A 17283-nucleotide genomic window follows, 5' to 3' on the forward strand; every position below is an offset into this window, starting at 1 on the left:
CACCGCACTTGGAATTTTTTTCCCATTTTCTACTACACGACATGCTAAAACCAATGATGTCGTTCAAAAGTACAACTCGTTCCGCAAAAAATAAGCCCTCACATGGCCAAATTGACGGAAAAATAAAAAAGTTATGGCTCTGGGAAGGAGGGGAGCGAAAAACGAACACGGAAAACCCCAAGGTCATGAAGGGGGTTAAGAGTGGCGTGCACAACACCAATCCTAATGGCTCGTCCCCCTATGTGTTTGTGTACTATAACGCTATATTACAGATTCATGCAGATGTCCTGGAACCATTAGTTGCCACGCTATTAAGAGACAGATGTATCTGTTACAGGTTTCAGCTTGTGGCTAAAGCCACATGTGCTAGGTTGGCTTCAATGTCTCTGTGTACGGGCCCCAATGATTGGATTGGCCACAGGCCTCATGACCGGATCTTGACAGCCTCACTTATGCCTATGAAGCTGTTGAGATTGGAAAGCTAAGCAAGGACCTGGAAAGCTAAGCAAGGACCTGGAAAGCTAAGCAAGGACCTGGAAAGCTAAGCAAGGACCTGGAAAGCTAAGCAAGGACCTTAAAACCTGTCTTCTGTGCAATCTACAAGAAGAGCTGACATAATTGAAGGGAATGCCGAATGTTGCTATTACGGCTTTTCTCTGGCACATCTGGTTGTAACCTCCACATCATCTCTTCGTGTGACCGTAGCCTTACCGTATGAATTGATGAGGACTTGATTTGTTGTTGTTCTTAGATCCCAAACAGAGAGTTCTTATTGCGAGTCTCCTATATGGAAATTTATAATGAATCTGTCACAGATCTTCTGTGTGAGAACAGAAAAAAGAAACCTTTGGAAGTACGTGAAGATTTCAATGTAAGTGGAAACTAAAAATCACTTTTTACTTTGCCAAATCTTATGAAAGCTAAAAATTCTGGCATAGTTATTGTAGGTTTTTGTAATTTACTTTCCTTGACATGGCTAAGCTAAACCTATTTTCTTGTGTCAGTGCTGATTTTGCAGCGTACAGTGTATGTTGCGGACTTGACTGAAGAGGCAGTCACTATACCTGAGCAAGTGATGCAATGGATTAAAAAGGGAGAAAGTAAGAATCTTATTGTTCGTATGGGGAACCCTACAGCAGCTTACGAGAGGACACTGGGTAGAAAATATATTTCATCCTTCCATGCAGACAGAACCCCCTCTTACAGGCACCAAACTGGTTAAGATGACCAGAGTAAAGGGAAAACTAAATGCTGAACTGTACCTTGGTCATGAGCTTTTAAAGGGATCAACCTTCCTAAGCCATCAATATGGGCATGTAGGTCATAGGAAGCTGAATAAAGTGTTATCTGCAATTTGATATCTTATTCCAGAGAAAGCCACCTTTTTCTTATATGAAAATAAGCCTTTCCAGGCTATGGGCTTTACTCTGATGTGGGTGAGAATTTGCCTCCAGCGATTATTATATATAAAATGGTGTGATGTCTAATGGTCGCTCTCCTGATCTCACTGTAGAATTGTGTGTGATTGATTATGACTGACACATCTGTAAGTTCCATCTCACAGACAGGGTTGTAATATTGTTCCTATACAGCAGAGCTGTGAGAGCTGCAGCAAATGTGTTTGTAATGAGACAAAGTTCAGTTCTCCTGTTCTGTTAGTTACATGTCTCACACTGGTAACTCCCCTTTTATTTAACAGAATCTCTGGAGGCAGATTTGTGTCCGGCCCATAGCCTGGAATAGCTCATTTACATATTAGAGAAATGAGGATTTGTCTAGAATAAAAGATCAGATATCAATTTTATTCAGCTTCCTATGACCTATATGCACATATAAATGGCTTAAGAGTAGTGATGAGCGAACGTACTCGGATAACATATTCGAGTCCCTGCGGCTGCACATTTTGTGACTGTCTAACAGCTGTAAAACATGCAGCTGCAGCACGCCCAAAATGCTCTGATAACGTGTCATCCAAGCATGCTCGGGTGTTATCCGAGTGCGTTCGCTCATCACTACTTTGGAGTACCGATCCTACTGACGGATTCCCTTTTAAATACTTGCATATTAGTGACTCTGATATCAACATCTCTTGCTGCTGGCCACAGCCAACAAACTAGCAAATAATGGGGATATGGACAAAAGTTTTGTATGGGGGCAGCATAACAGGACACACATGTTTCAGTTTATCAAAGACCAATAAAATATTTTGATGTTGAGCACCTTTTATACATCACTGTTAACGTTACAGAACGGCTTGGAGAGTGGTCACCGTTGTATTCTCTCTTGCAGAACACAGACATTATGGAGACAAAAATGAATGACCTCAGCAGCCGCTCCCACACTATTTTTAGGATGGTAAGAGTTTTTATTTTTTTTCTATTTGTGTGTGATAGTAGCCAAACCTAAAATAAAATATAAATATTTATTTGTGAGTGTGCAACTAATTTTCCCAAGGGCAAGAGACTGATTGAGGCTGGGGGGGTCACAGATGCATACAAGAAATGGGTTCAATTTTTGCATCCAGAAAAGTGGGATTTTTTTTTTGTTTTGGTTTCCTTTTTCTCACTTGTCATCCATGTGAAGTCCATTTTGTTACTCTAAGGTTCTGAGGCTATGTGCACACGTTGCAGATTTGGCTGCGGATCCGCAGTGGATTTGACGCTGCGGATTCGCAGCAGTTTTCTATGCGTTGTACAGTACCATGTAAACCTATGGAAAACAAAATCCACAGTGCACATGCTGCAGAAAATACAGCACGGAAACGCAGCGGTTTATTTTCCACAGCATGTCACTTCTTTGTGCGGATTCCGCAGCGTTTTACACCTGCTCCATATTTGGAATCCGGCGGTGTAAAAACGCATGTAAATCCTGCAGATTATTCAGAATGTGCGCGGGAAAATCCGCACACGAATCCGCAAGGTGCCTATGTTACAGAATTGTAGTGAATGCTTTACTGCAAACCGCGCTGCAGTTCAATAAAACCGGAGACTATCTTTCTTTTGGTAACCAATTGAAAGGGGGGGGAAATAGAAAGAAGAGCAATCTTAGGGCTGAACTCCAAACTCCTACCCATAACCAAAGAGTAATTTGAAAAAAACCTTTTCCCAGAATGGCTTGATTCTACTGCAGTCCCACCATATGTGTATCATATTGCCTCTATCTCTTCCACATCGCCAACATGTCAGGAACAGATGGAAAAATAGCATGCAATATTGAGGGATAATGATACCATCTTGTAGTAATGTTATAGTTATCTCCCTGGGCAGGGCAAGCGATTGATAGGCTTTCTATTTACATATAAACTTTCTCCCACTCTGAGATAAAGATTGCCCAAGTTCCCATTCCTATGCCCGCATCCCTCTCTGATTAGGTAGTCGGTTTTTTTTGTTTATTTGTTTTTTAATATAGTTTTTTCTTGTAATAGATTGTTGAAAGCCATGAAAGAAATGACCAAGGAAATTCTGAAAACTGTGATGGAGCGATTATGGTGTCTCATCAGGTAAGTAATGTATTTAGAGACCAGAGCTTTTCCCAATCAATACACAGGACTGGTGACAAATGTTCCCCCCAATAGTGCCCCACTTAGGCTACGTTCACATTTGCGTTGTGTGCCGCAGCGTCGGCGCCGCAGCGCACAACGCAAACAAAAACGCGGCAAAACGCACGCTAAAACGCTGCGTTTTGCGCCGCATGCGTCGTTTTTGGCCGCAAGTTGGACGCAAAAAAAATGCAACTTGATGCGTTTCTTGCGTCCAACGCTTGCGGCCATGCGGCGCTAAACGCAGCACAACGCATGTCCATGCGCCCCCATGTTAAATATAGGGGCGCATGACGCATGCGGCGCCGCTGCGGCGCCCGACGCTGCGGCGCTGACCGCAAATGTGAACGTAGCCTTACTGAGTTGAGTTCTGTTCTCTTGTCCCCCTTTATTTCTTCAGAATCTTGTTGATTTGGCTGGCAGTGAACGGGCAAGCCAGACTGGGGCGGAAGGCGTTAGGTTGAAAGAAGGATGCAATATCAACCGCAGCTTGTTTATACTTGGAACAAGTCGTTAAAAAACTTAGTGACGGTCAGGTTGGGTAAGTGTGTATTAACATTTTTTTTTGTTTGTTTTTTCTTTTTATTAAGAAGTAGATTGTATGTAACTTTTTTTGTGATTCATTGGTTAACTTGTTTTTTTTTTCAAAAGGAAGTGAAACTAGTGAAAATGTAAAAGTGAAAGGAAGTGAAAATGTAGCTAAGCTGCAGAAAAAAGGCTGTGAATTTGTAAGTCCATAGGTCCAATAAAATAAAAAAAATAAAAAATAGATATAGGTAGTCTATGTTGCTATGTATTAATATTTAAAAGAATTTTTATTTAATAAATACATTAAAAGGTACATTAAAAAATTATCTTTGAACAAAACAGAAAGAAATATACAACTATATATATGAAAAATAGAAAGAAGGGGATTTTTATTTATAATTAATGCATATAAAAATATATATAAATATATAAAAATATATGAATATATTGAAAAAGGGGAAACTCTCCAAAAAGAAAATAAAAAACTCCCTCCCCTCCACCCAAAAAATATTCAATCTGAGTTCGTATATACTTTCGGATAACGAAAAGTCCCTCCTACAAAAGGGATTGAAATTTGCACCAACTTCAATGGCAAAACCTTTTAACCTATTCATCAGTATGAAGCAGTTCTTGCGCAATTTGTCCATTAAGAAATATTTTCTTAAAAAGACACCACAAGTCTCTAACGCCGCCCCTCACGAATATATACAGACGTCTCTATCTAATCCCTCTACATTCCATCCTATACAGGAATACTCAAACGCCTTTCGGTCTTTCGAGGCCGCAGTAACACAGGATATTAGGAGAATGAGGAGAAAGAATTCCAAATACATACGTCAAAATTTAAATAACTCCGAACAAAAGGCATTACTGGACCTCCAAGCGAACCATGATATTATTATACGTCCAGCGGATAAAGGGGGGGGTATTGTTATTCTTAACAAAACTACATACCAGGAGGAATCTGATAGACTCCTAAATGATGTAACTACCTATAGGAAATTAAATAGCGATCCTACTGAACGCTATACCAAAAGTTTGGATATTTTAATATCACGAGGTAAATCCTTGGGCATTATAAATAAAAAAGAATCTTTATTTATTTTGAATAAAACTCCCAGTGTGGCAGTATTTTACTATCTTCCTAAAGTCCACAAAGATGCAATGCACCCACCTGGGAGGCCTATTATTTCAGGCATTAATTGCCTGACAGCTAATCTGTCACGCTACATAGACACACATCTCCAGAGATGTATGCCCATTATTCCCGCATATCTTAAAGATACTAGTCAAGTGCTCCAATTATTGGAAAAAACCCAATGGGAAAGTGGCTTCATATTGGGGACACTTGACATAAAATCATTATATACAGTAATAGACCACTCAAAAGGATGTGAAGCGGCAGAATATTACCTCAATAAATTGGCCATCCATAAAAAACCACAGATTCAGTTCATTGTGGAAAGTATTTTATTTATTTTGGAACATAATTATTTTACTTATGATGGCCAATTTTATCTCCAAACACGAGGTACGGCTATGGGCACTTGTTTTGCCCCCAGCTACGCAAACATCTACGTAGCCAAGTGGGAGGAGCTACATATCTCACTCACCAAAAGTCCTAATACTGGTTTAATCATGTGGAGGCGTTTTATTGATGATATTCTATTCATCTGGAACGGCCCCCAAAGAGAACTGAATGCATTTATAGCCAATCTCAATTCTAATGACTTTGGGCTGGAATTTACGGCTACTACCAGCAAATCGGAAATAAATTTCCTAGACTTAAATATCTTTATTGAAAATAATCAGATATTAACTAAATGCCATCATAAACCAGTAGACTCTAATGGATTTATTGACATTAATAGCTGTCATCTACCGATTTGGTTGACTAACATCCCCAAAAGTCAATTTACCCGGGTAAGACGAAACTGCACTAAAAAACAAGATTATATAATAGAAGCAGAACAACTTACCAAAAAATTTTTGGAGAAAGGATACCCCAAAGATCTAGTGGATGTGGCCAAACAGGAGGTCTATGAAATATCGAGGGATACTCTAATACAGAGAACAACTAGAGACAATTCTATCCCAACTGATATCCGTAACCAAATCTATCAGTTACCCATTATCACACAGTACCATCATGGACACACACAGTTCACCAAAATTATCCATAAGCACTGGTCAATCCTCCAGTCGGACAAAATAATAGGGGAACTGCTACCAAAACGTCCCAAATTTGTCTTTAGAAGATCACGAACAATAGGTAACATCATAGCTCCAACCACTAACAAGGGTCTTGTCAAGAACACATCTTCAAAAGATCCAGGTTTTATACCCTGTGGCACTTGTACCTGTTGTGTGCGTACTAATTTTAAAAAAATAAAACAACTTAAATTTTTCAATTCTAACGCCACCCAGGAATTTATTATTAGAGACCAAATTTCATGTTGGTCGTCAGGAGTGATCTATTTGATTAAATGCCCTTGCGACAAAATTTACGTGGGTCGCACTAAACGCAAACTGAAGGACCGGTTAAAAGAACATTTTAACAATATAGAAAAAGGTTTTACTGGTCACCCCCTTTCTAGGCACTTTAGGGAATACCATGGTAGGTCCACCAAGGGATTAATATTCTGCGGCATTCAAATAGTCCAAAAAAATTGGAGGGGAGGGGACTATATAAAACTAATGTCACGTACAGAATCCAAGTGGATTTTTATGCTGGATAGCCTGGCCCCTAAGGGTCTTAATCATGAATTGGAGCTTTTTGCTTTTAAATAGTTATATGTTTTTATTAGTACTGGTGTTCTTTCCCCTCCCCCCCTCCCCTTTTTTAATATATTCATATATTTTTATATATTTATATATATTTTTATATGCATTAATTATAAATAAAAATCCCCTTCTTTCTATTTTTCATATATATAGTTGTATATTTCTTTCTGTTTTGTTCAAAGATAATTTTTTAATGTACCTTTTAATGTATTTATTAAATAAAAATTCTTTTAAATATTAATACATAGCAACATAGACTACCTATATCTATTTTTTATTTTTTTTTATTTTATTGGACCTATGGACTTACAAATTCACAGCCTTTTTTCTGCAGCTTAGCTACATTTTCTTAACACACATGTATATATTTAATTTTTTTCTTTGTTCTTTTGAATAGTGGGCGGCGCTTTCTATCCTATATAGAGCAGTAGACAGCCAGGGACCTCTAGCCCTGACGAAGAAGGTCCGGTGACCTTCGAAACGCGTAGGCAATAGAGGCCCTGTTCGGCATCCGTCTTCTGCTCCATTTTTTTGTAGCTCCGGGTGACGTCACCCAGACCACGCCCCCCCCCTATTCCCTGCTGCAGTGTAACGGCGCCCCTGGCCAGGACGCCGCTTGTCCACATTCTTGGTGTGCACGCAGTAGCTTGGCGCCCACGGGGAGGACGCTCCCCCCCCCCCCCGGGTCTGCCACCTCACACTGCCGCCTGGACTTCCTTATCTTGGACTCACGGAAGGAGCAAGCATTTTCATCTCTGCAGCGCTCCACTAAACATCCACAGTTCAAAGTCTTCTGGCACTTCAAACAATTGGTAAGTGCCTCATTTTAACCCTTTGGTGGGTACTTTGCAGCTTCTAATATTCATTATTCAGGAGATAGGTAGCGCGGTGACCTAATTTCTAGTTTCACTTCCTTTTGCACATGTATGACAGGCTTGACGCAGTAGCTGTCTAGGCACCAGCAGCTTCCCCCACTCCTATATTCATTAACACTTGGAGCGCCGGTGTATTTACTATTTTATTGTTTTTTTTTTCGCCGACAGTGGATTTATCAATTATAGAGGCAGCAAGTTAACAAGAATTCTTCAGAATTCATTAGGTGGAAATACAAAAACTGTAATCATTTGTACTATTACACCCATTTCTTTGGATGAGACCCTGAGTACTTTGCAGGTAAGTAATAGTTGTATTTTTTTGTTCTACTCTCATTAACCCCTTCCCAAAGTATGTCCTACATTGGGTGCGAGTGTATGGAGCTGGTTTGGAAGTGAAGCCTGCTTCATAGCTGGCAGATGCTGTATGTATTCTACAGCCAGCAGCTGCCTGGAACAGCAGCAACCAGAGCGAGCTTCGATCGCTATGGGGAAACACACACTAATATATGTTAAAAAAAAAAGAAAGAACTATACGAGTTTGGAATCACATTAATTGTACTGATCAATCATGTTGCCAGGTTACTTTTACCACATAAACAAAATCAAAAATAAAATATTTGCATATAATAACTATATTATCTCACACACTTGTGGCTTTTATAAACAAAGTATTCGTATAGCACATAATGTATTAGGCTGAAACAAAAAGGAAGTGCCAAGTTCTCCCAGGTGGAGTACTCATATGAACTCTGAAAATAAATTTTGTGCAGGATAATACAACTTGGCACCTCCCCTTAAGGCAATAAGGTGAAACGCGCGTCGGGGTAGCGTTGAGTTTATCTTGCACACCATGAGTAAGCCATGCATTGTGCATTTGACTGTTTCTTTTTTTAAGGCATCGGTAGTTTGCAATTTGAACTATTTCCATAAACTCTGCATATTGTACTGTTTTTCACAGTTCTACACTTCTAATCGATATAATGGATATGGTTCCCATGGGTGATGCTATGTATTGATAGTCCTCCTACATATTCCTTTCCTCCTTGTTATACCTTTTTATATGTACACGTTATTTGATAATTTTTAAAATGTTCAAATATAGTTTTACGCTGCTTGGTGGTTTATGGCTACTCCAGTAGTTCTGTGTTTGTTTTCACTCTCATGGGTATGTTGACAGACTCTTTGCAGGAAGTAGTAACAAAAAATAATGTGGCGGGAAGGGGTTTATAAATTTCTACTGACTGCTTTGCTTTGACGGGTCAAATCTTGGGACCACTCCAGTTTATACATTTCTGCTACAGCCATTTTACTACATCTTTCATAATTGAGGTACTGAAAGAATGAGTCTCTTTTGTGCATGATGCCTTTTCAAATCTGTTCTGATGGACATCAGGGAGGAATCATCGCGCTCATTGCTTCTAGTGACAGTGCTGTGCAAACCCCGAATGACCGAAAAGGATCGTGTGAATGTAGGAAATGGCCTTGTGACCAAATGCACTGTTAATATTATTTATGTAAATTTTTTTTTCAGTTTGCAAGTACAGATAAGCATGTAAAAAAAAACTCCTCATATTAATGAGGTACTGGATGACCATGCTCTTCTTAAAAGATACAGGAAAGAAATCCTGGACCTGAAGAAAGAGCTAGAAGGGTTGGAAGTAAGTGTGTTCTTGACCTGCTAGCCCAGTCCTTTCTAGATGTACAGTACAAACCAAAAGTTTGGACACACCTTCTCATTTAAAGATTTTTCTGTATTTGCATGACTATGAAAATTGTTCATTCACACTTTATATACTTAACAAAAAAGTGTAAAACAACTGAAATTATGTCTTATATTCTAGGTTCTTCAAAGTAGCCACCTTTTGCTGTGATGACTGCTTTGCACACTCTTGGCATTCTCTTGATGAGCTTTAAGAGGTAGTCACTGGGAATGGTTTTCACTTCACAGGTGTGCCCTGTCAGGTTTAATAAGTGGGATTTCTTGCCTTATAAATGGGGTTGGGACCATCAGTTGTGTTGTGCAGAAGTCTGGTGGATACACAGCTGATAGTCCTACTGAATAGACTGTTAGAATTTGTATTATGGCAAGAAAAAAGCAGCTAAGTAAAGAAAAACGAGTGGCCATCATTACTTTAAGAAATGAAGGTCAGTCAGTCCGAAAAATTGGGAAAACTTTGAATGTGTCCCCAAGTGCAGTTGGAAAAACCATCAAGCGCTATAAAGAAACTGGGTCACATGAGGACCGCCCCAGGAAAGGAAGACCAAGAGTCACCTCTGCTTCTGAATATAAGTTTATCCGAGTCACCAGCCTCAGAAATCGCAGGTTAACAGCAGCTCAGATTAAAGACCAGGTCAATGCCACACAGAGTTTTAGCAGCAGACACATCTCTACAACTGTTAAGAGGAGACTTTGTGCAGCAGGCCTTCATGGTAAAATAGCTGCTAGGAAACCACTGCTAAGGACAGGCAACAAGCAGAAGAGACTTGTTTGGGCTAAAGAACACAATGAATGGACATTAGACCAGTGGAAATCTGTGCTTTTGTCTGACGAGTCCAAAATTGAGATTTTGGTTCCAACCAGTGTGTCTTTGTGCGAGGCAGAAAAAGTGAACGGATGGACTCTACATGCCTGGTTCCCACCATGAAGCATGGAGGTGTGATGGTGTGGGGGTGCTTTGCTGGTGACACTGTTGGGGATTTATTCAAAATTGAAGGCATACTGAACCAGCATGGCTAACACAGCATCATGCAGCGGCATGCTATTCCATTCGGTTTGCGTTTAGTTGGACCATCATTTATTTTTCAACAGGACAATGACCCCAAACACACCTCCAGGCTGTGTAAGGGCTATTTGACCAAGAAGGAGAGTGATGGGGTGCTACGCCAGATGACCTGGCCTCCACAGTCACCAGACCTGAACCAAATCGAGATGGTTTGGGGTAAGCTGGACCGCAGAGTGAAGGCAAAAGGGCCAACAAGTGCTAAGCATCTCTGGAAACTTCTTCAAGATTGTTGGAAGACCATTCCCGGTGACTACCTCTTGAAGATCATCAAGAGAATGCCAAGAGTGTGTAAAGCAGTCATCAAAGCAAAAGGTGGCTACTTTGAAGAACCTAGAATATAAGACAAAATTTCAGTTGTTTCACACTTTTTGTTAAGTATATAATTCCACATGTGTTAATTCATAGTTTTGATGCCTTCAGTGTGAATGTACAATTTTCATAGTCATGAAAATACAGAAAAATCTTTAAATGAGAAGATGTGTCCAAACTTTTGATCTGTACTGTATATGTCAGTAGTGTTTAGTATGGACTGTATGCATTTCCAGTTGGACATGATCACCTACACTATTCCCTCTTACACAGGCTTCAACTGATATAAAAACACATGCTATGGCTATGGAAGAATATAACCAATTACTATCAGAGATCAAAGAGCTTCAAAAGGAAAAGGAAGGCCGGATATGTAATTTGGGAAACATGATGGTTGCGTCTACACAACAGTCCCATGAAGACCAAAGGGTAAACTTTTTTTAATTTTAATTTTATTTTTTATCACAATTGTATAATTTAAAGATTTATTTTTAACATCTTTCCACTTCTTTTTGCCTTATAATTCATCCCAATTTCTTTCCCTTAGGGTACTGTCACACAGTGCCATTTTGATCGCTATGACGGCACGATCCGTGACGTCGCAGCGATCGTATGATTATCGCTCCAGCGTCGTAGACTGCGGTCATACGTTGCAATCACGGCGCTGGAGCGATGCCGAAGTCCCCGGGTAACCAGGGTAAACATCGGGTTACTAAGCGCAGGGCCGCGCTTAGTAACCCGATGTTTACCGTGGTTACCAGCGTAAACGTAAAAAAACCAAACAGTACATACTTACATTACGGTGTCTGTCCCCCGGCGTCTCAGCTTCTCTGCACTGTGTAAGCACAGCGGCCGGAAAGCACAGCGGTGACGTCAGACGTCACCGCTGTGCTCGCTTTCTGGCTGGCCGGCGCTCACAGTGCAGAGAAGCTGAGACGCCGGAGGACAGACACCGGAATGTGAGTATGTACTGTTTGTTTTTTTTACGTTTACGCTGGTAACCACGGTAAACATCGGGTTACTAAGCGCGGCCCTGCGCTTAGTTACCCGATGTTTACCCTGGTTACAAGCGAACACATCGCTGGATCGCTGTCACACACAACGATCCAGCGATGTCAGCGGGTGATCAAGCGACGAAAGAAAGTTCCAAACGATCTGCTACGACGTACGATTCTCAGCAGGATCCCTGATCGCTGCTGCGTGTCAGACACTGCGATATCGTAACGATATCGCTAGAACGTCACGAATCGTACCGTCGTAGCGATCAAAATGGCACTGTGTGACAGTACCCTTAATATCTTAAAGTTTAAGAAAAGGAGGACAGTCACATGGGCTCCTGGAAAACTTCAGGATAGCTTGGATCTCACATTTCGATATTGCCTCTAAAGTAACTGCGAAAGTTGCCAAGAGACCAAACCTTTCTGAGTTTTCAACAATCCCAGAGATTGATGATTGTGAGTGACTTGTGATCGAGTAGTCTTGCTGCTTGAATGTTTATTAATCATGTTAATTGGAGTGTTTTGTTTTGTTTGCATGTTCTCTCCAGCAACTTGCACAGAGATTTCTGAATTTGATGATACAGGCAGAGTACTTGATGATCTTGCTATGGATGCAGATTGGAATTCTGGAAACAACATTACTTACAGGACGCGAACGGCTCTTTCTTATTCAATGATAGATTTTTCAGCAGAAAATGAGTTTGCCCAGTTCGTCTAATCAATGCATACCTGGAGGTTAGACGCTGTGGTAGGTTTTTCCTTGCTCATCTAGACGGTTCTCCATTGACCAGGTATCAACTTCATGCATTATTTGTCAAGTGTTTGACAAAATCGGGGGTACCAGTTCATGAGTATGGCTCTCACTTATTTCGAATTGGAGCTGTGACAGAGGCGGCTAAAGCGGGTTTACCCGATGCAGAGGTACAAAGGATGACGCTCAGCTTGTTTTTCGAGGTATTTGCGTCCTGATCTTTTAAATTAACCTTGTCATCTTTATTTTCAGGTTCTGGCAGTCCAACCATGTTTGCTAGGCCAGTCCTACATATTCTGGGCTGGTCAAAGGGCTGAGTGTCGCCCTGGTGGTAGGAATCTAGGCTTTCGAGGCCCAAATTTTTCTTGGAGAGGTATAAGAGGCTTACAGTGGCTGCAAGTCTTACCCGAAATAGTGGACATTTCAAGAAAAGCCAGGGGACTGGTAGTTCTCGTTCTACATGCCGGCGGTAACTATCTGTGTTCCTACAAAATCTCTGAATTGATAACGATGATGAGGTCTGATATAGGCCGTTTTTTTCCAAGAGCTCGTTTGGTCCGAAATTGTTCCTAGGGCGGTCCGGCACAGTGCCAGAGATGACATGGCGGTTGAACGCACCAGGAGAACAATCAATGCCCGGATTTCGAAATTCGTCAGAGAAAGGCTGGGGTTGGTTATAAGGCACAAGCAGTTAGAAGGGGATAACAGAGCGCTGTTAAGACCAGATGGAGTACATCTTACAGATATTGGGCTGGATATCTTTTTATCAGGCCTCCAAGATGGAATTGAGCAAGCTTTGCTATTGATGGGTGGGGGTCGGAGTCATGTGTGAAAACACATGATCCTCCCGTGGCGGGAATTAAAGAAAGGACACAGGGGTGCGGCTTGTCGGCTGACGTGCCTGTGATTTGACTACAGGGCATTTGGCGGCGAGCATGGTTAATTAACTTTATGTGCCTTTCTAAGAGTTTAAAAATATGTTTACAAGTTATATGAAATGCATTAATAAAGCTGTGACCGACCTTCACCCATCAATTTTAGTTGTTTGGTCTTATTTTGTATGTCTAAAGGTACCTTCACACTTAGCGACTTAACAACGATAACGATAGCGATCCGTGACGTTGCAGCGTCCTGCATAGCGATATCGTTGTGTTTGACACGCAGCAGCGATCAGGATCCTGCTGTGACATCGTTGGTCGGAGCTAGAAGGCCAGCACCTTATTTCGTCGCTGGATCACCCGCTGACATCGCTGGATCGGTGTGTGTGACGCCGATCCAGCGATGTCTTCACTGGTAACCAGGGTAAACATCGGGTTACTAAGCGTAGGGCCGCGCTTAGTAACCCGATGTTTACCCTGGTTACCATTGTAAATGTAAAAAAAACCAAACAGTACATACTCACATTCCGGGGTCTGTCCCCTCGCCATCAGCTTCCCGCACTGACTGTGAGCGCCGGCCGGCTGAGACAGTGCAGGGAAGCTGAGGCCGGGGGACAGACACCGGAATGTAAGTATGTAGTGTTTGTTTGTTTTTTACATTTACAATGGTAACCAGGGTAAACATCGGGTTACTAAGCGCGGCCCTGCGCTTAGTAACCCGATGTTTACCCTGGTTACCAGGGGACTTCGGCATCATTGGTCGCTGGAGAGCGGTCTGTGTGACAGCTCTGCAGCGACGAAACAGCGACGCTGCAGCGATCGGCATCGTTGCCTATATTGCTGCAGCGTCGCTTAATGTGACGGTACCTTAAGGGTTATATGTGAGAGGGATCATGGGTATGCTGGGTTGGGATCTCAGCAGTCTAGCTCTTCACAGGTCACTACCAGAAACTCCCTCAGAATAGATCCCTATCAGGACACCTCACTGCCTCACAATAGCTCTTCACACCTCACTACCAGAAACTCCCTCACAATAGATCACTATCAGGACACCTCACTACCTCACAATAGCTCTTCACACCTCACTGCCAGAAACTCCCTCACAATAGATAACTATCAGGACACCTCACTACCTCACAATAGCTCTTCACACCTCACTACCAGAAACTCCCTCACAATAGATCACTATCAGGACACCTCACTACCTCACAATAGCTCGTCACACCTCACTGCCAGAAACTCCCTCACAATAGAAAACTATCAGGACACCTCACTGCCTCACAATAGCTCTTCACACCTCACTAACCACAGCCCAAAGCTCTTGGCTGTGAGGTTACATCCTGCTGGCCATAATTTTTCTGCACAAAAAAAGCAGCAAATAATGATACCTGCGTTTTTGCAGCGTGAAATGGGTGAAAAACTGCAAAAATGTAAAGAAATGGAGCAGAAAGTTGCCGAGTTACAAAGCCAGTTAAAGAAGCAGACTGAAGAATACGAGGTGAAAGTTGGGAAAAGAGAATGAATGCCCTCCCCTTAGTGAAATCTCAGGGGGGGCACATGATAACACGGCCACTTTGATAACATGATATTCTTATGTTTGATTCTACAGAGTTATTACCATACAGAGGGTTAATTTTATTTCCCTGGTAAGCTGTGTGGTTACACGAGCAGGTTATTTTCTGGTTTAAACCGGTTTTCTCTCAGGTGTTATTCCCGCAATTTTTATGATCCCTGATTGGTGAAAAGGCCCTGAGCGGGAAGAATTTGGAGATATAAATACAGCTGTTCATGGGCGCTGAGCGGTTACTTCAAGCAAGTTTTGAAGATCAGAAGGTATTACCTCATGGATGAGCTGATGCAGCAAATGATCCTCAGGGTGGAGGATGAAGGTGGACTAGAATGGTTACGGAGCTGTTTGGCTTTACAGCCTTCTGCGAGGCCTGTCTCAGCTCCGGAGGCTTCCTCAGCTCCGGTGCCGCAAGCTCCGCTCTCTCTTCCGGCCCCCCTCGAGCAGCTGCCACCGCCGCTCCCACGCCGCAGCTCAGCGAGGAGCCACCACCCCAGAAGCTCCTACTCACCGCCGCCATCTTCTAAGGTGAATGACCGGGTGCCGGATGCACGCAGCAGGAGTAGGAGGCCCTCACGTCGGAAGTCCCGCAGTCCATCGCGGGAAGCCAGACGAAGCCAGCCCTCATCGCCGGCGTCATCAGTGCCAGCCGCCGGACCTTCCTCTATGTGGCGCTCTGCACATCCCAGGAATCCGGATGCCGGGCACACAGAGCTAGCTACATCTAGCCACCGCAGCCATAAAAGAGCTGTGGTGGCCCAGGGAGCACCAGAGAAGTATTACCGATCATCCAGAAGCACACAGTCAAAGCAGGTGAGCGCAGCTGCCGCTGCGGCGGCATCATGGAGGTCTCCTTCACCAATTTCGGAGACTGAAGAAGATCACAGCCCACCTTCACCGCTGCACTCCCCAGCCTATGGGAACCCGGATGCCGAAGTCTGCTTGGAAAATCAGGTTGTTCATCAGGACAAGGGTGAGGTTTTGAGTGTATCCCAGTTTGTCTCTTCCTCTAACCTCAAGTCAGTTGTAAAGGATGTTATCTTAGAATGCTTTTCTAGCGGCTCGCTGCCCACAATTTGCAATCCCACTGCTTCTTTTAGTGAATCTGCAGCTGGGAGCGTTATCTTGAAACCAGGTTTACATGAAGTTTTTCTTAAGGAGTCCATGACTTGTGAGGTGACTCCCCTGGGTTTTCACCTGAGTTCTTTAGTGAAAGAGCAAATTTGGAAAAAAGAATACATTGATATTTTTTCCTTATTACCGTCCTTAAAGGAACAGCAGCATAAATACGACAAAAAAGATGATTTTGAGAGAAAGGTATCTAACCCTAAATCATTTAACAATTGGCTACAAGCCTTTTCAATTTATGCTGCCGTTCTTGGGGAGAGATTTCCAAATATGTGCTCCGGTTAATTTCAACACCTTGATTCCATTCTGGAAGCATATAGACATTTTGGTGGTATGGCTTGGTTGCAATACGATGAGTCGTTCAGGCAAAAACTGGCCATGTATCCTAATTTATCCTGGGGAAAGAAAGATATCGGCTTATGGATCAATCTGATGTTGCCTCAGAGATTCCCTACATCTAGGCAGAGTGTGAATGCCCCTCCAAAGAAAGGTATATGCTTTGCCTTTAATGAAGGTAATTGTAAGTGGTCCACGAATTGCCGCTTTCGGCATGAATGTTCCTTTTGCGGGGGCATTCACCCTATGTCTAAATGCTAGAAGAAGCAATTCCAATCCAGTCAGCAAAGGTAAGTTTAAGAACCCAGTGCAAAAAGCATTGACCCCGGTGAAGGTTCAAAACATGGTCACATGACTAGGTCTTTTTCCAAATCAGCAGATTAGTTCCCTTATTTTTCATGGTTTTACTGAAGGTTTTTTCGTTCCCCAGTTCAAAGGTGTGGGTTGTAAATTAGTTCAGAATCTTCCTTCAGCAGCCGAATTCCCAATGATTGTAAAGGAAAAATTGTTAAAGGAGCTGGAATCGGGTAGAATGGCTGGCCCTTTTGAGTCTCCTCCGTTTATAAACTTTAGGATTTCCCCTATTGGTGTAGTTCCCAAGAAGGAGTCAGGCTCCTTTCGGTTAATACACCATTTATCTTACCCGAAAGGAGCCTCCCTCAACGATGAAGTGAACACCGATATTTGTTCGGTGAAGTATGCTTCATTTGATGATGCAATTGAGATCCTTCAGCGATTTGGAAGGGATTCACTCATGTCCAAATCTGACATAAAATCCGCCTTTAGGATTCTGCCGGTCAACCCTCAA

The 17283-nt window shown here is 42.3% G+C and overlaps 3 long non-coding RNA genes across 3 annotated transcripts; all 3 read left to right on the forward strand.

Annotated features, from left to right (window-relative positions):
- The first annotated feature begins 1066 nt into the window (after positions 1 to 1066).
- Positions 1067 to 3493, forward strand: LOC143793680 (uncharacterized). Its single transcript, XR_013220195.1, has 3 exons — positions 1067 to 1100; positions 2290 to 2355; positions 3425 to 3493. It is a non-coding gene; the product is annotated as an uncharacterized LOC143793680 (long non-coding RNA).
- Positions 3494 to 3954: 461 nt separating this feature from the next.
- LOC143793681 (uncharacterized) lies at positions 3955 to 11475 on the forward strand. The gene is made up of 4 exons (XR_013220196.1): positions 3955 to 4079; positions 7894 to 8023; positions 9257 to 9383; positions 11091 to 11475. It is a non-coding gene; the product is annotated as an uncharacterized LOC143793681 (long non-coding RNA).
- A 395-nt stretch (positions 11476 to 11870) lies between these two features.
- Positions 11871 to 13576, forward strand: LOC143793682 (uncharacterized). Its single transcript, XR_013220197.1, has 3 exons — positions 11871 to 12271; positions 12364 to 12563; positions 12819 to 13576. It is a non-coding gene; the product is annotated as an uncharacterized LOC143793682 (long non-coding RNA).
- The last annotated feature ends 3707 nt before the right edge of the window (positions 13577 to 17283 follow it).

This window comes from Ranitomeya variabilis, chromosome 1, assembly GCF_051348905.1.
Source record: "Ranitomeya variabilis isolate aRanVar5 chromosome 1, aRanVar5.hap1, whole genome shotgun sequence".
Lineage (NCBI taxonomy): Eukaryota > Metazoa > Chordata > Amphibia > Anura > Dendrobatidae > Ranitomeya > Ranitomeya variabilis.